This window comes from Delphinapterus leucas, chromosome 3 (genome assembly GCF_059928025.1).
Source record: "Delphinapterus leucas isolate spDelLeu-1000000601 "Yukka" chromosome 3, BTC_Dleu_Yukka2, whole genome shotgun sequence".
NCBI classification, from domain to species: domain Eukaryota; kingdom Metazoa; phylum Chordata; class Mammalia; order Artiodactyla; family Monodontidae; genus Delphinapterus; species Delphinapterus leucas.
Genome location: NC_143131.1, coordinates 28,963,348 through 28,990,913, shown reverse-complemented (window position 1 = coordinate 28,990,913; position 27,566 = coordinate 28,963,348). Strand labels below are relative to the sequence as shown.

The 27,566-nt window shown below is 38.4% G+C and overlaps 1 long non-coding RNA gene and 1 pseudogene across 3 annotated transcripts in view; one reads left to right on the top strand and one right to left on the bottom strand.

Annotated features, from left to right (window-relative positions):
- LOC149749523 (uncharacterized) overlaps positions 1-27,566 on the top strand; it is a 414,530-nt gene that overhangs the window by 204,723 nt on the left and 182,241 nt on the right. The gene's annotated exons all lie outside the window — the stretch shown is intronic.
- Positions 10,118-27,566, bottom strand: part of LOC111162809 (phosphorylase b kinase regulatory subunit beta pseudogene) — a 48,449-nt pseudogene continuing 31,000 nt past the window's right edge.

Below are 27,566 nucleotides of genomic sequence, written 5' to 3'. Positions count from 1 at the left end.
TACTCCTATAAGATCTCATGCCCTATGGAAGCATGAACATTTTTTCTGACAGTGTTTGCTATATAGAGCACCCAGCCATTCTTCCATTATCTTTTTCAACTTTTGTTTTTGTTCAAATAGGACTTCGTAGAGCTTTGCATTATACTGAAACTCAATAATATGGGGTTTGAATCTTTTTTGAAGAGATAAAGATGTACTTATACACACCCATAAAGAGGGCAGGTTATAAAGAATAGATTCTGTCCAAGTAGAAAGGATTCCAGAATAGCCATAAGCCATCAGAAAATGCAGAGTCTTTAGCCTAACCCAAAGAAGAAATATATCTCAGTAAGACTGAAGTCTCTTTCCTGGTGTGTTTTTTTTTTTCCACATAATTACAGTTAACACCTTATTATCCATCTGGGATGTATCTGAGTAGTATCTATTGGGAAAAGAGATTTGGATTTGTAGATGTGAAATTGGGTATTTTTACCTAGTATGCTGCTTCTCTTCACCTCCTCCAGATCCCCTCCATCCTCCACTGCCCACTTCTGTGCCTGACTTTTTTTTGGTTGCATCATCCAGTATCTTTATTCTTTAGCTTCTGGCTTATTTTGGTCAATGGGAGACGCTGGCAGAAGAGTGGAGGGTGAGAAAAGAAAAGGATCTGGGTATTTCTTCACTGGCATTATGGTACTCTGCTTTGCCACAGCTCTGGCAGTATCTGTGTCCACCATCCTGTCAGGCAACTCCTCTTTCACAGTGGAACCTCTCACCAAGCTCTGGGAACATTATTCTCTCTTCCTCAGGCCTAGGGGTAGTTGTGACTTTCTGCTTTTTAGTCCCTGAGTGTTTTACATTCCCTTTGTTGGCCCCTTCAATCAATTATTTTCAGTCAAATCCTTTAGGTAGACCATTTGTTTCCTGTCAGAATGCTAACAGATACATTTAGGTTCTTGGACAAGTCAGATAATTTCTCTGACCTTTTATTTTCTTCATTTATAAAATCAGATAATATCTACATTGTTTATATCGAAGGGTTGCCAAGAGGACCAGTAATGCATGTGAATTAATAAGGTGTCATAGAAATGCCCGCTATGAATAGCAAATGATCTGCTAATATTGAATCCCCAATCAGCTTTCCTTAGATACTTGATTTGTTTTTCATTACCTGTCTCCATGATAAACTGATAGAAGCTTTGAGAATGAAATCTTGGGTTGACCAAAGGCAAGCAGAAGCAGGAAAGGTAATTCCCTACTGCATATGTTCCAAAGCTAAATATATGCTAGCCTTAGGTTTTTACCATACCTGTGTTCCCCTTCTCAGCAGTATGTAATTCAGAGCTGGGAGGGCAATATAGATCATCTTATACCTTTGTTCCTACCCTGCATTTGTACCCTTGATAATGACTTTGTCAGACATTATTTCCTTGTAGTGTGTCTTGTGTATGTCTTGCCCATCTGTGAGATTATAAAGTTTCTTTACAGTGTTCCTGAAGATGGGGATCATATCTTACAAGTTTTTTATGAGAGGGTAATTCATGTACTATTAAGCATATATTTGATAAAGCAGACACTTGGGAAATGAATGGTTGGTTATTCAGTGCACAGCTCTTGATATTCAAACTTCCAAAGCCTGATCAGGGGCATTTACCGGTTTTATAGAGTGTGCTCTCCCTGATTAGCATGATCCTTTTTGCATGCATGGAAAGTGTTTGTTTAACAAATGAAGATTTTATGGACATCTGTTGTGTTTTATATGTGTATTTTATTGTGTGGTTTGGCACATGTAGGACTTAAAATTCAAGAGGAGAAACTCTTCCTCTTTGTTTCCATCTTACTAGGTTGGCGCCTAGTAAAATGATCTTAAAAACAAAATAAATGTTTATGATGAAAACAACTAATGTTTTCTCCATCCAGTCTTCCCAATGCCAATAAAGGAAAGTAATGCTACTCCTGAAGATCAGGTAAACCCAAACTCACACATTCAGGAGAAACATTTAAATTTCAGAATAACAGGCCTGGGAATAGTGACTGCTGGTTTATCCACTGAACGAGCTCTAGAAAGGGCACACGGACAATGGTACAAGAGGTATTTGGCTCACTGATTCTTCCTTTCTTTGTTTTCTTATTTCTGAATAGGCACAATGCACTCTAGAGAACCCTTGCTACTTTTTGTTCCCACATTCTCACTCCTTCAAAAATAAAAAGAAAAATAACTTAGGTAATCAGGAGCCATATTAAAGGCTCTTGGGAGGCCTAGACTGATCCTACTAATTTCTCTCAGAGAGAGGCCATGTGAAAACAATATCAGCAGCCTAGTTAAAGGGATGGTATAAAAGTCCCTTAGCTTACCGAGGTCACCAAGGTGCTGAAAAAAGTAAAGAAATGCTTAGACCCTAAAATATCTTTGGTAAATTGAAGAACTAGCTGGAAACAGAAGACTGTAGAAATATATGTATGTACATATGGTATGAAACTAGAACATAACAGAGGGGTCATGGTAGATTAGCAGCTGACTGAGAGTAACACAAGTACAAAAGGAAACACAGGACTGCTGGGAAGTCCCAAGAAGAGAAGAGAATGCACAAGCTTGTTAAGTTTCTGATTTATTTGGTATAGACAATAATACCAGAGAAGTTTAGAAAACGGAGAGATTAAAATGGAAGGAACCATCAGGGAACATTCATTGGAAAAAATGAGCCTGAAATTGGCCTCTGAAGGGTTGGCTTGATATAAAGAAGAACAGTGGGGGTGATGAAATGCCATATACCTTTTCATGGGAAGATTTATACATTAAAGCAAAAAAATTGTTCAAATAGAATGTCTAGTAAAAAGTAATGAGGTGATATTGGAACGTCTTCTCTAGACCCCTGGGAAGAGAGAGAGGCAGTCTTCTGGATGGTCAGTAGTGATGAGGCTGAGGAAGCAGTCATTTCCAGAATTCTTAGTGGAGAGGATGCAGGGAGTGCCTTGCTTTGCTCAGAGTACCACGACAATCCCATAGACTGGGCAGCTTAAACAGAAATTTATTTCTCTTCCCCTTCTTATTAGGACACTAATCCCATCATGGGGACCCCATCCTCATGACCTCATCTAAGCCTACTTATCTCTCAAAGGCCCCACCACCAAACACCATCATTTTGGGGGTTGGGGCTCACTGTATGCATATCAGGGGGACACAGTCATTCAGTCTGTAACAGGAAGTAAGTCAGGTGCATGGAAGGGAATTCATTATTCTTTTGGGGGCATCAAGAGAAGCTGTCATGTTAAAGGAGGAAAAAAGTAGATACAGAACAAGAGGAATAGCATAGTCCTGAATACATGGCAATTTAAGAAACCGGACCCAGAAAAATAGATGAGGAGTTGTGACCTATCTCAGAGCATAATTGACCAACCATAGGAACTAACTAAGGACTGCCTAGTCAGAGAAAAGAATCAAAATATGCAAAAAGGTAATTGGCTAGGGAGAAAACAAATGTGAAGTCTGATTTCTGCACCTAGAATTAATTTCAGGGAAGGAGATTATAAAGTCTATAGAGGTTGTTTTGGTTCCCAGAGAAGAACACTGTAGGGTTATGTGGGAAATACCCTTTCTCATATAGGGCCAGGAATGAATGCAAAGAGACAGCTGTGGAGTGAGTGCAGAATGATCTAAATTCAAAGAGGACAGGGCCGTGGAGTAGAGACCTGGTGTACTGAAAGAAGCTAACTGTATTGTCTTTGGTGGAAATGGAAGGAATAGTGAAAGATTAACACTCTTGGTATGGGGTTAAGGCAAGGATATATTTATAGAGTGGACTAAGAGTCTTGCATAAGCAAAGCCCAAAAGGCTGGTGAGACATCTTAGGAACAAATTAGGACATAGGCCAAGATGAGACATCAGTAAAGAGATCATAGTCATCCTAGGATCTCTCGCTTCTAAGCATTGTCTCATTACAGACAGGAGTAGCCTTTCATGTCATACCTTTGAAGCTCTATTACTTCTGAACATATATCTTCTTTCTTTTCTAAGCAAGTTCCTAAGGAAGATAGTGGCAGTATAGCAGGGCAGCTGAAATACTGGGGGTCTAATACAAAGAAGAAGAAACATTAATTTGATGGATGAAGTAGACTGATTTTGCTTAGTAGAGTACAGTGTACCTCAAACATTAAACCAGTTCCTGTGTAATCAGTGCTCTCCACAGCGAGTAATCTAGCATGCATACTCTTCATATGTTCAAAAGTGCATTATCGTAACATTAGTAATGTGTTATATTCATGATAAATTATGATATGATATATCTTAATACCGTCACATTCATGGTAAAAAAAACGAATTGGAAAGGCACACTAACAAAAAAATTTGAAGCTATATAAATTTAAGGCAATGTGAGCTACTAAATTTGTATTTTTTAAAATATTTATTTATTTATTTTTGGCTGCATAGGCTCTCAGTTGCGGCGCAGAGGCCTCTCTCTAGTTGTGGCGCACAGGCTTCTCTCTAGTTGTGGCACATGGGCTCCAGAATGCTTGGGCTCCGTAGTTGTGGCGCGTGGGCTCAGTAATAGTGGTGTGCGGGCTTAGTTTCCCCACAGCATGTGGGATCTTAGTTCCCCGACCAGGGATCAAGCCTGTGTCCCCTGCATTGGAAGGTGGATTCTTAACCACTGGACCACCAGGGAAGTCCCTAAATTTGTATTTTTATTTCTGCCTCTAAATATGTCATTTTGGTGGCCTAGTGGTTAGGATTCAGGGCTTTCACTGCTGTGGCCCGGGTTCAGTCCCTGGTTGGGAACTACGATCCCACAAGCTGTGCAGCATGGCCAAAAAAAAAAAAAGTCATTTTATTGGGGTAAATTCCACAAATAGTTTTTCAAGGCTTTATAAAAAAATATTAAAACTTTATACTCCTGCTGGGCCTATAGAATCTACGTTACACTGTGACCTCATTCTGAGCAAGTAAAACCTGGGTAAGTTAAGGTAAATTAAAGGAAATAGAGTAAATGAAGACGACATATAGACACATACCCTCTGTATGTGTCTTTCTTTTCACCACTGACTTTTGAACTGTTTTCCCCACTCTTTGCCCTACCATTCTCTCCCATTTCTCTGTCTATATGAAAAGAATCAGAGCCCATCTCAGTGATTGTGAAGTTGTAAGTCTTATCTCTGGAGCAACCAATGTAAATCAGAATTTAAACCCTACCAGCCAAAGGCTGACGACAGTCTCAGAATGTAGTGTCTCTACCAGTCTGTTACTTGAGGATAGACGGATTTGGTTCTGATGTGGTCATTTTCTGTTGGCAGTAAGGAGCTGTTATGAGACAAAGGGTGCTAGGAAACAAACAAGATATTTCAAATATTAAGGACTACCTATTTGATATTCTTCAGAATATTAATGTAGTCATTAGGAAGCCTAAAATGTATTTTAATTGACTTTGAAATTCTTTGTAGAAAAATAAAGAACTTGTGCAGAGAAGTGGGGGAGGTAGGTAGAATCAGAAAAAAGTAGGATATGGGAAGTGGACACTGATTATGTAGAGGGATTAATAAAAAAGATTTGATTTTCTGGACTGTGGTGTTTGACCAGAATACTAGGGAATGGCAAATGGTAACGTATTTCTGGACAACCAAGAAGAAAACATTTTCAAAGAATTTGTTAATGTTTTAGAGGTTTTAAATTAATTCTTGAAAGGAAGACCGATATAAGAGGAAGATATCGTAAGTGTAACACAGAAAAAGCTATAGTGGAAATGCTGCCCAGCTATTCTTAGCCATCACCTGGCTCATATTATCTCCCCAAGTGTGCCCCCCACCACTCCTTCAAGAGCTTTTTACTCCATGCTTTCTCTGCTTGGAAGTGCTTTCCTCCTTGACTACAGGGCAAACTCTACTTATTTCTCAAGACTTAGTTCAAATATCTCTTTTGCTATGAAACTATCCTTGATACCCTACAAAATTTTACTTTTTATTGCACTAATTGCACTGTCAGGTTATTTACTTATGTACCTTCTCTTCCAGAATGTTCAAAACAGGTAGAGACTTAGTAATCATTTTATGTGCCTAATTCATAAATTCTTTTTAAACAAATAAATGAATGTTGAGTATCATGATTTTAGAAAGATGTGACTGTTTTCATGACATAATTGTGAATAAGATAAAGAACTACAGTCTGGATCTAGTAACAGTGGATTTACAGTTGGTGAGATCACTCATTAGCCCAGAAGGTGATTGGGCAGTATGAATTTGGAGGGGAGTCTCCAGTGAAAGACTTTAAGTCTTTGTCTTAAAGTTAATCTTATACTGTGTAATCAGTGAGTTAAAGAGAGAAACAAAAGAAGATTAAGATTAGTTAATTACATGTATTCAACTCCTGGTAGTCTTTCAAGTTTTAGACTTCCTAATTTACGCTCTGCCCTTTGCTGTACCAACCAATAAGTTAGTTTTGTGGTTTATGTATTACTCTTTTTTTCAGTTGGGTTATTAGGTTGATTTTCCAGACGCAGAAAAATTCTTATTTGAACTAAAAAGAAAAACAAAAAATAAAATAAAACTAAAGTTTTAAAATTTGTAACGGTGAGGTGTCTCTTTCCTTGTCTTTGTTGTTTTCTCCTTAACACCATCTGTGCATCAGTAATTTGTTGAAAACTCCATCTTGATTTTATCATTTTAGTGTATTTTGTTAAATAAGACACAAGACATTGAGTTTCTTCAGTATTTTAGATGGCTTTTAGAGTCCAACGGGAAATGTTAACAGATGAAAATAATAATAATAAACCCTTACATTGTTGAGAACAGTCAGACCCTTCTGGAAAATATGTGAGTTCTTTCACTTAAGAAGCCTACTGTTGGAAAATAAAGAAAACTATGCTCTCATGTGGTCCTGTTGGCCAGGATATAGTCAAAGCCATTAATTCTGAGGTCTTGCTAGTCTTACCATCTTAAGTCTGTTTTCTCCAGTCCACAGAGAGGAACCCCGTGTCTGGGTCTAAAGACTGATTTGCACAAAAAGCAATGGATGCAAAAGAGAAAAATGGTTTATTCATAGTTTTAGAGCAATCAGGGACTTGAGACATCATCTGGTTTGGAGATTCCCCGACGTGACCGCTCATCAGAATCACCTGGAGAGCGTTTAAAATACAGATTTCTGGTCCTCATCCCCTGAGATGTTCTGGGAAGAGGATCTAGAAGATTAAGGCCTACATATAGTTTTGATGCCTAGCCAGATTTGGAAACCAGTGATCTGGTCAAGCCTTCCTGAATTCTGGATGCATAAACTGAGGCACAGAAGGTTAAGTGACAGCTCAAGGTTGGCAGAGCAGCATCAGAACCCAGTGCTCCTGATGTCCCGTCTTCAGTGCATCTGTATTAAACTATAGAAGTGCAGACGGTATTTTCAGCTGCCTATTTGATATCTTAAGTGACCTTTTATAGTTATAGGAAGCAGTGGAATAGTGAAGGGAAAAATAACTAATTGAAACCAAAAACGCAAAGGACTGTTGTGAGAACCTGGTGAAATGATAGGTTACTGCTTCATAAACCATGAAGTGGTATACCAATATACATATACAGAGTAGATGCAGGGGAGTAAAACTGTCATATGAAAAAAGTTTTTAAGTAAATAAAAGTAAAATTAAAATGCTTTAAAAGAACTTGATGGTGCATTAAAAGTGCTTCAAACTTTTTCCATCTCAGAGAGGCATAGTCTGCAGGTGAGCAGGACAATCTACAGGTGCTTTGTGTCTGTGGTTTGTGTTGTTCTCTAGGAACTGTGGACCAAACAATGAGACTTGAGTTCAAGGTCTTCTGCGTATTTGCTGCTTGAGCACTCTGAATCCCAATCCTACCCCTTATCAAATGAAGTGATTAAAGAAGATAAAAGTTTTGTTCTTGCTTTAATCTTTTGTGATGTTTTTTTCTTTCTGCTGACTTTGCAAATCTCTTTACCATCTTGATTTCTCATGTTTTCTAATTCTGCTTTGAGACTTTCCCCATTTTCATGTCATTTCCTATTATTTCTAGTTTTTAATCCAAGAAATAGTTATTAAACATCTTTTAAAATGTGGGCTTCCCTGGTGGCGCAGTGGTTGAGAGTCCGCCTGCCGATGCAGGGGACGCGGGTTCGTGCCCCGGTCCGGGAAGATCCCACATGCCGTGGAGCAGCTGGGCCCGTGAGCCATGGCCGCTGAGCCTGCATGTCCGGAGGCTGTGCTCCGCAATGGGAGAGGCCACAGCAGTGAGAGGCCCGCGTACTGCAAAAAAAAAAAAAAGTATTAAAATATGTTACTCTGCTAAGTATCTGGGATATAAAAATGAAGAGTATGGTGTTCCTGACCTTAAAAGAACTCACATTCTGCAAGGAAGAGAGCCATCTAATAACCACATTCTGATAAAATGTGATAAGAGCTACAGTTGTGACATATGTAAAGTATCATGCAAGCATATGGGAGGAAATGATGAATTCTTCCATGGCGATGGAATACACATGGGGATGTTGTCAAAGGTTTACAGAGGTAGGATGATTGGAGTGGATGTATAGAATGAGAGGTATTGGGAGGAGTACTCCAGGTGAAGTATGGATAAAAGTGTGAAAGTGCCTGGTGTGTTCTGGGAATAACAACTAAATCTAGAGTGGGGACTGCAGTTTGGTATAGAGTGTGGGGTACTTGGGTTAGAGAAGGAAACTTAAAAGGAAGACTCAGATGAGAAAAACATGATAAGTTACCGATTTTAGGAAGATTGCTGTGACAGCAATGTGGTTGTGTTGAAATGGGATAGAATAGAGAGGGAAACCAGTCATTGGGGCTTGTAAATAGTTATGGCTGTAGATGAAGACATCAGAAGTTAGACATTGACATCAGGGTTAGAGAGGAAGGCGGCTGTAAGAGAGATGAGCAGAGAGACTTTAACAAGTTCCTTCCTGAAATTAATTTAGCACATCCATTAACAACAAAGAAGCAAAGCTACTTGCATGTAGTCTTAGGATTTTTTCCTCTCTCTTTCTTCTCACCTCCCGTCCTCCTTTGGTTTTACTTTATTTCAAGCCTTCCCCTTTTTCAGAGAGATAAAATTAATGCCAGTTTCTAAAGGGTCATTCACTTCGTAAGGCCCTGTGCCATCTGGTTCCCCTTTCTCTCTTTCCATTTCTCACTCCTCTTCAACCATGCTGGCTCCATTGCTCTTGCTCAAATGTGCTAAACACTCCCCCTCTAAGGGACTCTACATTTGTTCTTTCTTCTTCCTAAAATGCCCTTCTGCCATATATCTACATGGCTCAGCTTTCACTTTATTCAAGCTGACCTCAGGGTAATGGAGGTGTAAATCCCCTCCCCCGCTAGGATCTGACTGGCTAGCCATTCTCGCTCTTCCTCAATTAATCTCAGAGCCTTTTATTCTACGTTGGGGTTTGAATGCCTCTCTAGAGGAAAGGCTTTTCTACACTCAAATGGATTCCCAGGGGCTTTTTCTAAAGGAGCAAAAGGGGCCTGGGGAGGGTGTCTGAAGGTGAAGGTAGCAATAGATAGCTTCTTCTTCCCCTTTGTAAACAGTATTTTTGTATGCCATCCTCACATCTCAGGCATTATACATGGAAGTCCCCACATGTAGGGGATGGGAGGATTTCTGTTCCTCTCCAGAGTGGATAAGGGTGAGAGAAAGGTGTGTATTTATCGAAAATTAAATTTAATAACAAGTTTCTATGAAAAATCAAAGCTTTCCCTCTATGCTCCTCCTTCTATCCCCTGAACTGTTGTGTTTCCCTTTATACACTGACTCTACCTGACCTCTTGTATGTATATATTGTTTGTTGTCTGTTCCCACCCATTATAGAATATGAGCTTCCAAGATACAAGGTCTTTTGTTTTTGATCAGGCATAGATTTATTACTTTAGTTCAACCAGTACAGTCAGCACCGATACAAAACCACAATCATGTTTACAAGGCAAAAATTGTACAACAGCTCTGTATACTAAAATATTATCAATAATGCAGTTTGAGAATCAAAATATCAACTGGCTGATTTTGCTTTTATGATGCATACTGGTATCTTTTTCTAGCATTATAATGCCACTTAAAAAAATTTACCATTCTTTCAATATATTTTCATTCCTAGTATGCATAATTAGTTGGAAAACTCATTTAATTGGCAGTAAGGTGGGAATTTAGTCCAAAGTGCAAAGACCCATTTTGATGATCTGTGTAATCATAAAACATGCAGTGGTGAACTTTCAATTCATAAACAATTACTATTGTTCAGTAAAGATTATTATTGTAGTGGGCATAATCATGAGAACTTACTTTCACTTGATTATAAGCAGTTCTTACCATCAGATTGCTTATGGCATGCAAGAGGTCCAATAACTCTGCCAAGGGTGTGGCAACTACTCACCAGCATGATCAGCCCACACATTAATGGCTGCCTTGATTAAGCTTCAACACAAACTTAACGCACTTCTGGAAAACCTGCCTCAACAGAGTCTCTTAACACCTTCCTCACTAGCTAACCAGACATGGGTCATCATTGCTTGGCTTGACTCCTCCTGCCAGCAGCAAATTCATCACGACCTTTGTCAAATAGCTGCATGTTCCTCTTTTTCCCAGGGGGCGAGTACTGTGAAAGGAAGTCATGTCATCTTGTTTTTCAGCTTCTTTTAGTAGACTCTCATCTTTTTGAAATTCATGAAATGCTTCTTTCGCCGGTTTGTCTAGATCTACTTTGTCTTGAAATTCTAGCTCAGGGTTTCTTTCCAGTACAATGGATACAACCATTAGTAACTCCACAACTATCTGTCTGTATTTTGGCTGGTGAATATTTCCCAACATGTCTTCAACGAGGAAAGAGAAATTCATCTCATACATGGTCATATCTGACAGGGTTGGTTGCTGGGGCAAATGCCTTCCGGCTACAATGATTCCATCGGGTGTGCGCTCCAGGATCTGCCACACTCAGTCATAGAACTCAGGGGGAGTTCTATTCAAAGACCCATCGATCTGACACCTGTTCAGCCAACATCTTCCATTCCGTTGAGGCTGCAGAATACCCAAGAGAAGCTGTTTCACTTCACTAGGTGACATCTGATATAAGTCTCTGGCTGGCTTGTTTCCACCACGGATCTGTAGTTCATACCCCATAGCATGGATTATCCACCCAATTCGTATTTTCAGCATGCCACGGGATAACTCCGGGTTATTGGAGATGATCCAGCCAATGTGAATGACCAGTTCTTGCTGAATGACCGACTCCCTCTCATCATGGGTATTACACTTGTAATAGATGATGTTCTTAATCACTCTTGGAGACAAAGGATTGAGATAACCTCTTCTTCATGTCCAAAGGCACCCAGAGTTACCTGTTTGCCCTGCACTAAAACATTAGTAATGGATGGGGCCAGGCTGTCCACTAGTTTACTTAAAAGACTTGTTGTATGGCGCACCACCAACCAACGTTTTTTGCTGCCAGCTCTTCTATAGACTCTCTCATTGTGATCAGAGACGGTACCTTCCTTTGTGATAAGTTGGGCCCTTCTCTTTTGAGCAGTATACCCAGCATGATGGCTTGGCTTGCCAGACAACTACAGTCATTCAGTTTTTGAAGAATTTCATGGGTGGGTTTGTTTTTCCATTCAGTAATGGTGACATCTGGCTGCTGTTCTTGTTCAGGAGCATTGGAGGTGCTGCTTTGTCGTTTGACTTTTGAATGTTTGGGAACTTCTAGTTCCTCAGAACTCTTAAATTCTGGAAGCTCTTCTGTGTCACTATTCGTAAGAAGTCAAGTTGTTCTACCACAGCTCCAGATATTAGTGTCTGTAGACGATCAACGTGAACTTTGACTCCTCCAACCACTCCTTTCTTAAAAGCTGCCAGCATATCTAATAAGGGATTGAATCGGCTACCTCTTATATTGTCTTCCCGGATGAGAACAAGGAAAAGTGGATGTCCATGCATTTTCCAGTATTGCTTAATAAACTGTAGTGCATTCTTTATGTCATCTATCAGAAGTAAAACATCTTGAGACATGTAGAAATCACTTAGGTCAAAGATGATAGGGTAACAAACCACAGTCTTTCCTAGAATGCGATAAATCTTTGATGTACCGAGGCAGCCAATGGGCCTATCTGGCCTTCCGCAGAGTCCTGATTTTTCATTGATCCCCAGATGGAAATAAGCTTTCACAAGCTCCTTCTGGGCCCAGATCTGAATGGGTTCTACCTGTTGAGGAGTTTGAGTCTGAATACCATATGTGTTGAGGAAAACTTGAAGGCGTTGGCTTTCTGCTATGAGCGCTACATAAACAACCAAATCATTTTCCAGTGGGCCCTGATTGGAAAACCTCATGCTCACATTACGTTGATTCTGTAGTGGGACATAATGCTGAACAGGATCAATGTCTTCAGGACTAATTAATTCATCAGCCAGGAGTTTTGCGATGACATAAAGGGCTTGTCCCCAGAGAAACAGTTTTCCATCACGGCCACAGTTGCTAGGAAATCGCTTCTGACTACCAGGGTTTCTTTTTTCATATTCTACAAGATCAGCTGGCACAAAGTAGTACTTTGGTATGACAGGATAACCTGAGAGGCTTGTCTGCTCACCCCCCGGGGAGGGTGGGGGCTGGGAGCTGAGGCTCGGGCTTCAGAGGTCAGATCCCAGGGAAAGGACTCGGAACAAGGTCTTTATCCCCAGCTCCTAGAGTACCGTGTGGTTCATAGTAGGCATTCAATAAATATTTTTTAAAGAATACCTGTGCAGGCTGGATTTAATTAAGGACCTGATTAGAGTATTTATTTGTACTCATTTACTTTTATATGACGGTAATATTAAGATCGCTTCCTGGAATCCCAGGAATAAGATAGTAGGTTTTGTCTTCTTGGCTGCTTGATTTTTGTTGTCGTTGTTGTTCTTGCTTTCTTCATTCTTTAAATGCATATATGCGCATAGATCAGAAAGATAATATTGGGTTGGCCAAAAAGTTCCTTTGGTTAATGAATACCCAAAGTTCTTGGTGAAAATGAAACATGTGTCTTTTATTTTTACTTAAAACCGAATGAACTTTCTGGCCAACCCAATACACATCGAAATATTTATTAACTGGTTGCTAGTTTTGCTTAAACTACAAAGTGTGAATGTGTGTGTGTGTGTGTTTATGGGTGTGTTGGTAGATGGGAAGAAGAGAGCGGCATACTGGGAATAGGTGTTTCTAAAGAAATTGCAGTGTCGATCAAGAATTTATGGACATATAAATGAAAAAGGCCTATAAAAGCACCTGTTAATTTTTCATTCAACAAGCATTTTTGAGCAAGAATGCAAGGCCTTAGCAGGGGGGTGAGTGGTGCACAGAATCCCTTATGTTAAAGGATTAAGGAATGGAAGTGAGAGACACAGGCTTATATATCCTGAGCTATGCTACAAGACTGAGGGTACTAAATAAGACCTGCAACAGGAAAGCAAAGTGCTCACAGAGGAAGCAGAATAGAGACTTAAGTACAAACTAATAGAGGTGACTATATGACTATGTCACTTATTAGCTAAGGGATGCCAATAGTTAAGTGACAAGAGCATTTAAGGTTCATTAGGGAAGGCTTCAGAGGAGAAAGGAGGAAAGTGCGGCACCCACTTAATACATAGGGGAGAGTGACTATTTCCTGTGTGCCCTACTTCCTGACAGAAAGATGCTTCTCTTTCCAAGGCTGCCTCTTGTCAAATGAGGAGTAACCCTAGAGGATACGCAAATGGCTCTTTAAGTTCTCTAAACTCTTTACACGTTTCCTTGTACATGAATACTGGAGGAAAGAGGTACTAGGTTAGGATATTTGTCTTCTAGAGAAGTAAACTAACAACCTGGCTAACTGTCTTATGGTATGGGGAACTTGCTGGGCAATTTTAACATTGTCAGCCAGTGCCTGGGAAGGAAGTCATGTGGGCCCTGACTCCCTTTGAAGACAGGAAAGCCAGAGGAAGGACATGGGTTTGTTTTACTATTCCCTCACCCCTACCCCCAGCCCTCAGTGTGAGAAAAGGTTATCATTTCTTGGCTTTCAAGGTTTTCTCTCAGGAAAATCTTTTCCTTTGTTCTATTTATGCCACAGACCCAGACAAAAGCACTCCGTACCGCAATTCTGGAACAGTGACACTCTAGTCACAGTGCATGGGGAGCTGAGTGAGTCAGCCTGACAGGGACTGGCTTACATCCTAATTATAGAAAGAAAACAAGATTGTTTTAGATTTATTAAAAACTGGAAGGTGCTATTGCTGCACATGAACAGAAAATCCTCGCCTCCAGTAACCCTTGATCTTGTTTTAACATAGAAACAGAAAGTGAGCTGAACTATACACTTGCCTGTCTAGAGGAAAGAATGCTTCCTCTCCTTAGCCTTGAGCTTCAGTGAATTAGAGGAATGAGTGAGAAATGAGGGTGTGAAAAAGAGGCTGGACACAGTGGTGCTGCCCACTGAATTATTTTCCATCTGGAGGGAAGGCCGTTGCTTTCAGTATATTCTTCAAAGGAAAAAAAAAATGGTAGTGAGCTCAGTCAAATTTAAATATTACCTTGTAATATATTTAATACTAAGGAAATGGACTTGAGTCACAGCACTGAGGGCTTGGGCAAGGCTCAGTGCATTGGGATGATCTGATGCATTCTGTCCTGTGTTTATCTGAACATCTGCTGAGAGAAAAGAGATTGGAGCAGCATGTTAGTCCTGACAGTGGTAGAGGAGGGAGCAGGATAGCACGGTATGTGTGTGTGTGTGGTGGAGGCAGGCATATCCACATGTACAGAAGACAGTTTAGCAGGTAGACCAGTTAGAGCACCAGAAGCTAGGCAGAGGCAAGGAATGATTCCCCTACAGACTTCAAAGGGAGCATGGGCCTGCTGACATTCTGATTTTAGACTTCTAGCCTCCAGAACTGTGAGATAATGAATTTCTGTTGTTTTAAACCTCCAAGTTTATGGTATTTTATTATAGCATCCCTAGGAATTAATATACAGTCACTCAGCTAGTAAGTGACAGAAATAGAATTTGAAACCTAGTCTATAATCCATATCCCATGGCCATTTCTAGATGGAGACATTGGAATGTTAGGCTGAATTTCTGTAAATATGGCTTTCCTGACAGTTGAAGTATATAGGCAGTGACTGGTAATCACAGGAGTAGATACAGTCAGGTTGGAAGTGGGGCTGGCTAAATTTGAGCAAGTAAGGATGAAGTTAAGGTGTATAGTTGTTCAGTCTTGCCTAGTTCTGCTTCATCCCACCTAGCCCTAATCCTCAGTCTGATTACCTGCACAGGGGAATAACGAGAGCTAAGTCAGTCCAGTGGGTTAGGAAGAAGAAAGCAGAGATTGTTTTAACTTCAGAGTTGGAGGGAAAGGGGAGAGTAGTTGGATAACTCAGGGATTTCTAGGTCTGTTGTTGAGTTGCCAAGAGAAACTGTTATTTCCTTCTTTAGAGGTTCCTAAAATCACTCCTAAATTATTCACTGACTGCTAAATGTGTGTTGGGCACACTGGGGAGGTGACGACTGTAAAATAAATATAAGAGCCAATCCCAGTAATCAAGGCTGAAATCTGGGAACACAAAAATTAGTATATCTGAAAATATTAGAGACAGTAAAACTGTTCAGGTTCAACTATAAGTGTAATAGGAGTTCAGGAAGGGATGACAGAAAAAGATCCTCCTTTTATTTATTTTTTTCCAGCTTTATTGAGATATAATTGACATATAACATTCTGTATGTTTAAGGTATACAGTGTTTTGATTTGATACACTCATATATTGCAGAATGATTACCACCATACCATTAGCTAACACCTGCATCACATCACATAATTACCACTTCTTTTTTGTGGTGAGAACAATTTAAAATCTACCCTGTTAGCAACTTCAAGTATATAATACAGTATTACTAACTATAATCAGCATGTTGTACATTAGATCTCCAGAACTTATTCTTCCAGTCCATGAATATGGAATATCTTTCCATTTATTTGTGCCTTCTTCAGTTTCTTTCAGCAATGTCTTATAATCTTCAGTGCACAGATTTTTCACCTCCTTGTTGAAATTTATTCTTAAGTATTTATTCTTTTTGATGGTATTTGTAAATGGGATTGTTTTCTTAATTTCTTTTTCTGATAGTTCATAGAAACACAACTGCTTTTTTGTATACTTTTGAGTCCTGCAAATTTACTGTATTTGTTTATTAGTTCTAGCAGGTTTTTTGTGTGTGTGTGGAGTCTTTAGGGTTTTCTACATATATAATACCATGTCATCTGCAAATGGATACAATTTTACTTCTTTTTCAATTTGGATGCTTTTTACAAAATTGAAGTACAGTTGATTTATAATATTATATTAGTTTCAGATGTATAGCATAGTGATTCAGTATTTTTACAGATTATACTCCATTACTGATTTGTACCCTTTTAAATGTCAGTGTTTCCTAATGCTCCATCTTCAGATCTTCTTTACCCTCTCTATGTACTCTATGGCTGATCTCATGATGTCAGCTACTGTCTGATTCCTCTGGAGTTGACTTTTATTCTGAATTTCAGATTTTATTTATAGCTATAACTGCAATCTTCTCACAGAAGAATTTAGAATCAGCCCAGAATCACCATTTCCTGGGTAGAGGGAAGCAAAGTGATTGCTGTATCCCAGATCAAACATAAAATATAGTAATAGCTGCTAACATTTATTGAGAGGCCTTCCAATCATTTGCCTACTTGGCATCAGACCTATTTCCAGCCCTTCCCCTTTCCCAGATAACTATATTTTCTGGACTCCCTTACCAACTGGCTTCTAGCACATTTCAGAAAATAAGCACTGGCGGAAGGTTGGAGGACTGGAGACAGGGTATATCCTCATCTTTATGTTTCCAGTAGGATCTCCGGAAATGGCTATGTCTTTCTCATGGTTCCGTCTTCTTCCAGCTCTTAGGCACCGTTAAAACTACCTCCTCCCTTTGCTTTCCAGTCCTATGGGGTAGAGAGACTTCCTGTACTTGTTAATTTCTGGATTGCTTCATGTTCCCCTGTTTAATCTTTCAGCACATCCAACATACTTGAAAACAGATTCCCAGGGTTTGGCTTCTCTGCCTGGATCCTGGTTGTTCTGAGTACTTTACATATATTACCTTTCTAATCTATATAACAGTTCTATGAGGTAGACACTATTATTTCCCAATTCTAGAAATGAATAAACCAAGGTAAATAGAGATTAAATGGCTTGTTGAAAGTCCAACAGAAAGTGGTGGCCTGAGCCTAAACTCTTGAACACTAAATCATGTTGCCTCTCATTAAAACAGAGTCATTCACCTTTGACTTCAAGCATTTCTAACTGAAGAATTCTTCCCTGAGTTCTGAGCTCCAGGGTCGTTGGCATCTTGCCAAATGTCTCTGGTGATGCTTCTATTTTTAGGAGAGCAAGTGGCCAAAGGACTGCTTATGTTATCCTCCATGAACCGCTAAGTTCTATTTTGCTTTCTCTAATTTATATGTTCCCCCCACCCCGCCCGCCATTTCTTCTACAGGCCTCCTACCAGGGTCACTCACTGGGTTGTCTTGATCCCATCACTCAGTGCACTCAGTGTATCCAGAGGTTGCCTCCTGCTTTAGTTTTGCTCTCTGCCTCATTTCTGCCCTTTGCCAATTCCATTGGTACATAAGGACAGGTCAGAAATACATCACACAGGAACACACTGATGTTTTTTCTAACGATGAATTGAACGCTTCCCAGAAGAGCTTTACCATCTTTTTCAGCATAACTTTTTTATAAATACATACTGGCTCTCTACTTAGGATTCTATGAATATACTATCTAATTTTATATTTATTATAAATACCTATATTAATTTTTATTTTTTTCACTTATAGTCCTCTTTGCTTGAAATGTCCTTTCCTTTATTTTCTTCCTGGTGAAATCATACTCATCTGGAGAGGTAAGATCTAGCTTAAATGCTATCTATTCTAGTAGTCTGTCATGACTCTCTCCCCTCCCCCCTATACCTTGTCCTTACCTAGACTGAATAAATGACCTCCTACCTTTTGGTTCCATATCACCCTGATCACCCCTCTGACCCAGTTCTCAGTGTGTGCATGTCTGTCTCCCAAATAAACTTGACAGTAGAGATCATATCTTTGCTTTTGTGTTTCCTGTCACCTAATACATGTTAAGTAAATTTGGGGGTTGAATCAGACCAAGCAGTTTTGTTGAAATCCGCTTAGGAGACTTGCTGATGACAAGCAAACAATATTTAGTGAATGTTAAGCAGGTGAAACTATCTTCTTTATAGATCTGGCTTTTGTTCTTTTAATTTGATATGTTATAAATTGGGACACTTGGTGAGTTTTAAAAAAATTTTTTTAAATTAATTAATTAATTACTGGCTGCGTTGTTTCTTCGTTGCTGCTTGTGGGCTTTCTCTAGTTGTGACGAGCGGGGCTACTCTTTCCTGCAGCACGCAGGCTTCTCACTGCGGTGGCTTCTCTTGTTACAGAGCATGGGCTCTAGGCACGCGAGCTTCAGTAGTTGTGGCACGCGGGCTCCAGAGCGCAGGCTCAGAAGTTGTGGCGCACGGGCTTAGCTGCTCCACGGCATGTGGGATCTTCCCGGACCAGGGCTCGAACCCATGTCCCCTGCATTGGCAGGTGGATTCTTAACCACTGCGCCACCAGGGAAGTCTGACACTTGGTGATTTTTATAATGAATAATTTGTACCCTAGATACTAAGTTCTAATGCAGAATTGTGTGTGTGTGTGTGTGTGTGTGTGTGTGTGCATGTGTGTGTGAGAAAGAGAGAGAGAGAGAGAGAGAGAGAGAGACAATGGGAAATTTACTTGAACATTTTTTTTTTCTTTTAGACAACCACCTCACAATGTTATTTTGAGGAAACATGACTGAACAGTAGCAGAATATTACTTTGTAAATATAACTAAATTCCTGTGAAATACTCAGCGATGGAGGATAGGTATTACAAAATCATCCATAGGTTATAAGTTGGTTTATTTCTAATAGGAAATATTTAATGTGGAAAGAGTACGTTTTGGTGTAAGGGAGAGCTAATCAATATATATAATCTTAGTTTATGCACACATGGGTTGGGTATTATGTGTGTGACTTACCAAAAGATGATTACTGATTACTTAGCTATGTGGGTATTATAAGGGCCATTTACAAAGAGTTAAATGGCTTACTGAAGGGCTAATATGAGTTAGTTAATCGTTAAGAAGTTTGCAATTTCCAGACTAATATGTTCCCCTTTGAATGGTTTATTAAGTTGGTCGTTTCCCAAAATAGTTTAGCACCCAGATAAATAGATCCATTGCAGTACCAAAAAAAGCACAATAAATATATTTTTCTTACGGTTCATCATCCAGCGAAATCCAGAGAGCATGATCAAAGGATTATAGCCATCAGAGTTAACTGTTCCATATTGCTCTGTAGCTCTAGGCCTGTAAATATCAGTGTTCCATCCCATGCTTTTTCTGGCTTGTATCATGGCCACTGAGCCAATTCTTTTCCTTTTTAAGTTTTTTAACCTGTTTATTTATCCCAACATGATCTTTCTTTCTGCTGTTAATTTATGTCAAGGTGAAAAGTTTAGACCCACAGTGCCTGATAAAAAGCATGCAAGTGATTTGGCCAGAAGTACAGCAAGAGTACTAAAGAAGAATATCTTATAATTTGTGAAAATGAAGATTTTCATTGGCTGGAGGCAAGAGAGTACACAAAAGGAAATGTATGAGAGGCCAGATTGTAAATTCAGCAGGATTTTAGACATGGGTGGAAGCCCTTTGACATTGCAAAGGGCAATATAAACATTGCTACAGCTGGGAAGAAGTAACTATCAATTGTGCAAACAGGAGCTGCATTGACTATGATCAGTGCATCATGGGACTTTAGGACCTTTGAAGAGAATGAAACAACAGCCAGGAAGCAGGACTGCAAAATGCATCTCCAAGAAACTACAAATAAGGCATACCCAGGCATACATATAAATACAAGTATAAATATATACCACACATATAAAGTTATGTTTGATTTTTGTTAAAATAAGACCACACTATGCACATTACTCTGTAACTTGTTTCCCTCATTTAGCAATGTATCATTGAAAGCACTTTCTTAATATATAGATGTAACTCATTGGACTTTCAACAAGGGTGCCAAGACAATTCAATAGGGAAAGAGTAGTCTTTTCAACAAATGGACAACTGGATATATATATATATATACACACATATATATATATATGCAAAAGAATGAATTTGAACACCTTTCTTGTACAAAACAAATTACTCCTAGTGGATCATGGACCTAAGTGTAAGAGCTAAAATTATATAGCTATTTGAAGAAAACATGGGAGTAAATCTTCATGACGTGGGGTTAGTTAAAGCCTTCTTAGATACAATCAAAATCACAAGTGACAAAAGAAAAACAGGTAAAATGCACTTCACCAAAATATAAGACTTTTGTGCCTCAAAGGACCCATCAGTAATGTGAAAAGACAACCCAGAATGGGAGAAAATATTTGCATATCATATACCTGACAAGGGACTTACATCCAGAATATATAAAAAATGCTTGCCACTCAACAGTAAAATGACAAACGACCACTTAAAAATGGACACAGGATCTGAATAGATATTACTCTAGAGAAAATATATAAATGGCCAATAAGCACATGGAAAGATGCTCAACATCATTAACCATTTGGAGATCGCATATCAAAATCACAATGAGATACCATTTCACACCCAGTAGGTTGGCTATAACCTAGAAGACAGGTAATAGCAAGTGTTGGTGAGGATGTGGAGAATTTGGAATCCTCATGCATCGCTGGTGGTAATATAAAATGGTGTAGCCTCTTTGGAAAACAGTTTGGCATAAACATAGAGTTACCATCTGACCCAGAAAATCTACACCTAGGCCAGACCTCAGAGAAATGAGAACATGTCATACAAAAATTTGTTCATGAGGCTTCCCTGGTGGCACAGTGGTTGGGAGTCGGCCTGCCGATGCAGGGGACGCGGGTTCATGCCCCGGTCTGGGAAGATCCCACATGCCGCGGAGCGGCTGGGCCCGTGAGCCATGGCCACTGGGCCTGCGCGTCCGGAGCCTGTGCTCCACAATGGGAGAGGCCACAACAGTGAGAGGCCCGCATACCGCAAAAAAAAAAAAAAAAAAAACACACACAAAAAATTTGTTCATGAATGTTCATAACAGCATTAGTCATTATAGCCATAAACTGGAGACAGCCCAAATGTCCATCAACTGATAAATGGTTAAATAAAGTATAGCATAACCAAACAATGGAATATTATTTGGCAATAAAAAGGAATGAAGTGATACATGCTACAATATGGATGAACACTGAAAACTTTATGCTACATGAAAATGTCAGTCAAAAAAGACTACATAATGTATTATTCCACTTATATGTAAGTCTAGTATAGGTAAATCCATAGATACAGAAAGTAGATTAATGGTTTCCCAGGACTCAGAGAGTTGGAGGGAAATGGATAGTGACTGCTGTTGGATATGAAATTTGGGGGGAGGATAATGAAAATGTTCCAAAATTGATTGTGGTGATGGATACACAAGTCTGTGAATATAGTAAAAACACTGAATTGTATACTTTAAAGTGGTAAATTTTGATGGATTGTAAATTATATCTCAGTTTTTAAAATTCAGGACATAATCATATTTGCAAATTTCTTTTTGCTATGTAAGATAACATATTCACAGGTTCCAGGGATTAGGATATAGACATCCTAATTTTGTTTGTGGGGGCCATTATTCTGCCTATCACATTTAGATTTTATGGAAGTACTTGAAGCTGAGTCAGTCAGACCTGACATGACCTTGCTGTCCTCTGTGAGTAGCAGTGCAACCCCACAGAGCATGGGGCTATAGTGAGGTATGATGATCTGCTTCTCAGCAGATGTCAGCATGGAAAGATGAGGGTAGAAGACAATGCATTTTGTGTCTTCTTCCCTCCTACCACTAAGATATTATGGTACCACAGAAAGCCCTGTGTTAGTCACATCTTTGTTATGCCTCAATATTTTTAATCTTTACGTAAATTCTTCTTCTTCATATGATCCTGATTTCTTATGTTGTTTAGAAAGGTCTCCCCTATCCCAAGGTTAGAATGACTGCCCTAATTTTTCTTCTATTACTTATTTTAATTTTCCTTTAAAAGCTTCAATTTATATGAGATTTATTTTTGTCAGTGATATGAAGTAGGGGTCTGCCTTTGTTTTCTTTTAATTGGATAGCCATTTATGCTAACATCCTTTGTTAAATAATCAATCTTTTTCTCTCTGTTTGGAGACTGTAGTCATATACTAAATTCTCATATGTACTTCGGTCTATTTTTGAACGTTCTCTCTGTGTTCCACTGATAGCTTTTACATTCAAGAATAAAAACCTCATGCAGAAAAAAATGCAGAAGATCTCTCTTCTATTACAGACTTTGATATTGAGCACAATTAGAAAGTAAAGAAAAGCAGTTTGGGCCATTTTCTTTCCCTGCCATCATACTCCAGTTTACATAGGCCTTATGTGTATAGTCCAGGTCATACAAATGCAAAGCAAGATTGTGTGTACATGTGTTTTTGAGGTACTTCTGCAAAGAACTGCCTGATCATGCAGACACCATCTAAAATGTACAGATTGAAAGGTGCTGAGAAGCTTCTTCGCTTAAAACTGTCTTCTCCATGGATAAGCAGCCTGGCCTGAGATAGCTACCATTAGAGGTACTCTCTTGTGATAAATTTACCATCTATAGAAGTTTACCCTCCTGTATGAGAGTTGAATGTAAAACCATTGGCATCCACCACCATCTTAGAAATGAAAATAGATGTGGTGGCATTATGGAATAAAAAAGAATTCTATTCAATAAATTTTCTTAGAATCACTAACTATTGAGGGAGATGTGAAAGCTTTCCAAAGACGTGACACTGTCTTAATAGAAGAAAACAAGTTCTCATGAATTTATTATCCTGAAAAGAAATCTCAGGAGAAAATCCCTGTAGATCAGTGACTCTTGCCTTGGCTCTGTCAGGCTTTTTTTTTCTTTTTCTTTTTTTAGGTTTGTAAGCTTTGCTATGATTCTTGATGTGGCTTATTTGGAAGCATAATGAAAAAAAATTTTTTCCCTGGGATGGCATGTTTTTAGGGTGAATTCATCTTTCTTCATTTGAAATTTAAGATCTGAGCTCACATAAATATTTCATTTGTTGACATTTGAGTTGTCATCTTGAAGTGAAGTGTACCATTTAAAAACATGGCCATTTTCTCCTTTAACCCATTTCATTGAAAGGGCATCCAGCAATGTGGTTAGTTATGCAGTGACCCTGAATTTACTCTGTGCTTTGCTTTCTGTGATGCCATATGTCACAAACATGGTAAGGCAGAAATAGCCAAGTTATATTAAGAAGGAATGTGTCCTAAACAAATTAATTAGAGTAACAATTTTCTTTTTGAGTTCCTTAGAACCCTTAAAAGTATCTGTGAAGGGACATTCTATATTTAGTAAATTACTTATTATTACCATGGGAATGCAATAGACAATTTTCTCTTCATGGCTTTTTTAAGACTCAGTTCAAGAGAAGGCTTGTTTTCCATAGACGTTTTTCAATAATAGCTTTATTTTATTTTTGTTCTCATGCTATAACTGAAGCCATTTGAGCTTTCTCCTCACCCTGCACCCTCTTTTTTTTTTTTTAACATACCATTGTAAATAAAATGACAGGTAGGAAAGAATTCATATTTGGAAAGTAGAAAAAATAAGATTGGGGCATATACATAATTATAAAGCAATATTAGTGTGTGTTTATCTGATTACTGGCCAATGCAAAGGTACCAATTACAGATCTGTTTACTAAAATACTTCTTAAAAATAGTTTTAAATGTGTCTCTGTGTTTAAATGTGTCGTGTTATAGAGTATAGAAGGAAACACTTTCTCGGCAGTATTTAGATGCATTATCTCCCACGATGAAAGGTATGGAAACATGGACAACAACAACAAAAGTGTAATAGCGTGTGGCTTCACCTCTGACTGTGTTCAGAATGTCAGCCATATTGCATGTTTTTATTTGGTCAATCAGGTGCCCAGCTCTATTGCATTTATGGATAGTAGAGAAGAGCTCAGTCTGAGGACCCTTTTCTGAGAACAGTGATAACATCTTGAAATGGAAGGAGGAGTAACATAAAGCACCTATCAGAGAGGTTCCATTTAGGGAAATACACCACTGACAGAAAGGACATTTGAAGACTACTGTTATTAAATTCTTAGTATAGATTGAAGACTGTAGAATAATGTGCAGTTGTTCTTCAGAGCTGCTGTGTTTATTTCCATACAGATCATAGAAAAATAGCATGTAGAAAAATATTTAATTTTAGTCAGTGTTTAAAGTCAGCTTGACATTTTTTCCAAGTTGAACATGAGTTCTAATCTTAGATAATTCTTCCCCTTGGTTATAAACATAACTTTCCACCTCATTTTAGTTGGTTTTGTAAAACAGCCAGATGATTTTTAATTTGCCCAATAGTGACTCTAACACATGCACCCCATTTATGGGATTATTTTATGAATATCCTAAACTTATTAAAATGTTTTTGCATGAACTACTTATTCCATATACTGACCATTTCTGGTATTAAAAAATCTCAAATTCTTGCCACTAAAACTCAAATGTTATCTTTTATATTATTTTTTCAAGAAGTGCTTTCTCAACTGTTTATTACATATGGTAATAATATAGCTCATCAAACCTCTATTGTGGATATTCAAGGAAAAAAATGATCCTGTGCTGAGTTCAGTTTGCTCAGAGATTTGGACAAATGTTAAATTTTGCTGTTTTAACTGCAGCTAGGGAAATGAGTGTCATTTTGCAAATGAATTTGTAAGGTTAAAACTGTTGATGTTTCAGTGCCCACCAGTCAAGCAGAACATGTTGAAATTTGATTGCTTTATGATTATACACACATGACATAATCACAAAAAATTGGTAATTAACCTTTATGCATAAAATTAAATAAAATGAATCAATACAGATAGAGATTTATTAATACTATTAAGTAATTAGACTAGTTTTAGTGTTGTTCAGTCTCATTATGTTCTAGTAACATCATGTATATATAAATTCAATGTGAATTTAAAACTTCCTAAAAAACTTTAATCAAAAATATACTAGCCAATGAGCTAACTTGGTTTATTATACTGAAAAAGTAGCTCTCTTTTCAGATTTCAATGATTCAAAGATTCTTTCTGTTGGAAGATACACCTTATATTCTACCAAGAAAGAAAAATATTCTAACTAAGTTGTGACATAGTACTCTCTTTCTGCTTAGAATTTTGATTTTATACTTATTAAAAAAGCTATTATAAACTCATTTACACATTTTTTAAATTGCTTTTGGGCATTCATGTAAAAAGAAAATATGAACAAAATACATTTATTATACTCCTCAAAGTCTTTTTATTCAAAGTCCAATCCATCTGAGTCACTTTTAAATTCAGAATTATCACTATCTTTTTTTTCCATACATATCTTTTCTGTCATCAAGAACGTTGGTATTATAGCGTTGCTTAAAACGGTGTTCCAGTATCACGACAAGTATTTTCTTCCAAGTCATGGACAATCATTTTGCCAATTTTGAAGTTGGCAAGATTTCAGTAAAAGGTTTTTAGATAACAACCAGTCCCTGTTTGACAGAAATTATAAGATGCCATCTACTGTAAAAGATCCTGATTTCAGAAATGTTAATAATATGGGAAAATGTTTTAGAATGAATGAAATATGGTCTTAATATTGCTAAAACTTTCTATAATTGCAATAATTTAAACATTTGTAGCAAATCTTCTCTGCATGCCTCATTTGTCTCCATGCTATCTGGGACTCCTATGATTAAGTCGCTGCCATTAAACATTAAAAAATGCCCATGCAAGAAACAGCTCAATTGCAAAACAACCTGCATTTCAGAGTTTCATGTTGTAACTTATTAAGGGTCATGGCACATATGCTCACTCACTGGTAACTACTGACCTATGAAAGCAAAGGGCTAGGGGGTAGTTCTAAGGATTCAGAGACATTAGGAATAAGTAAGAGTTTTTCCTTTATTACACTCCATTGAAGAACACAATTATAGGTTTTTCTGGGGTTTTTTTATTTTTGTTTTTTTTTGGCCATTCATCTTGTGGGATCTCAGTTCCCCGACCAGAGATTAAACCTGGGCCATGGCAGTGAAAGCACCAAATCCTAACCACTAGACACTAGGGAACTCCCAGGTTTTTCTGTTATTTTTAAATCTCTAAATTCTGGATTTTGTCACATTATTTTAAATTTCACTGCATCTAACATGATTAAACAATGGAATTGCATATAATCTGAGGTTCTGCATTCTGATTTAGGGATTGACCAAAATAATTCCAGACATTCAACAGACTTTTAATTTCCTCAGCATACTTAATTTGGAGCCATTATTTTGAAATCATTTATTGCTTTGTCCATAGCACTTTAATTTTTTTTTGACAAAAGAAACTCAAACAAAAGTTTAATAACATGTATACATAGGAGAGACCCAGGAAAACTGAGTAACTCAGCAGAATGGCCAAAGCCCTCAAATACCACCTTCAGCTAAGGACAAAAGAGGATGCTGAGGGTGGAGAGAGTCAGTTAGGGGAGGTTAACCAAGAGCATTTTAATTCTTTACAGCATGCTTCTTTGAGGTACGTGGGCCTCTCACTGTTGTGGCCTCTCCCGTGGCGGAGCACAGGTTCCGGACACGCAGGTCCAGCGGCCATGGCTCACGGGCCCAGCCGCTCCGCGGCATGTGGGATCCTCCTGGACCGGGGCACGAACCCGTGTCCCCTGCATCGGCAGGCGGACTCTCAACCACTGCGCCACCAGGGAAGCCCACGGTATGCTTCTTTGAATCAGCAATCTAATGTCCCTTGAGCTGGACTTTGGCTTCAATTGCCTCTGCAAAAGCAGTCACAGCATATTAAATCTTGAATATAACTGTTTTCAAAAATTACCGTTTGTCTCTTTGTTTGCTCTAATATGTTTCACGTTGGTTCTTAATCTTCTTTGCCCTTATGAGAGTGTACCTCTGTCAATGTTCTTCACAAAGGACATCATTACAACTGGCTCCTGAAAGAACCTGTCTCTTTGGACTGGCTTTCAAATAATTATCTCCTTTAGAGAGATTTTTAGACTCTTTCCATTTCTCTCTTCCCTTACCATTTAGCCCTTACTCATATAAAACTAAGATTTGTATATTCTTGGATGGCAGTCCGATTGTGAAGAACTAATGAAAATTTGGAACTCAGATTTATAAAAACTGGAGCAGAATTCAAAAAATAGAAGTTTCTGAAAATAACTCATTGAAATCTTTAAAATGATGTACCATTCTACTCTTTTTTAAAAAATTTTTATTGGAGTATAGTTGCTTTACAATGTTATGTTAGTTTCTACTGTACAGCAAAGGGAATCAGCTATACGTATACATATATCCCCTCTTTTTTGGATCTCCTTCCCATTTAGGTCACTGCAGAGCATTGAGTACAGTTTCCTGTGCTTTATAGTAGGTTCTCATTAG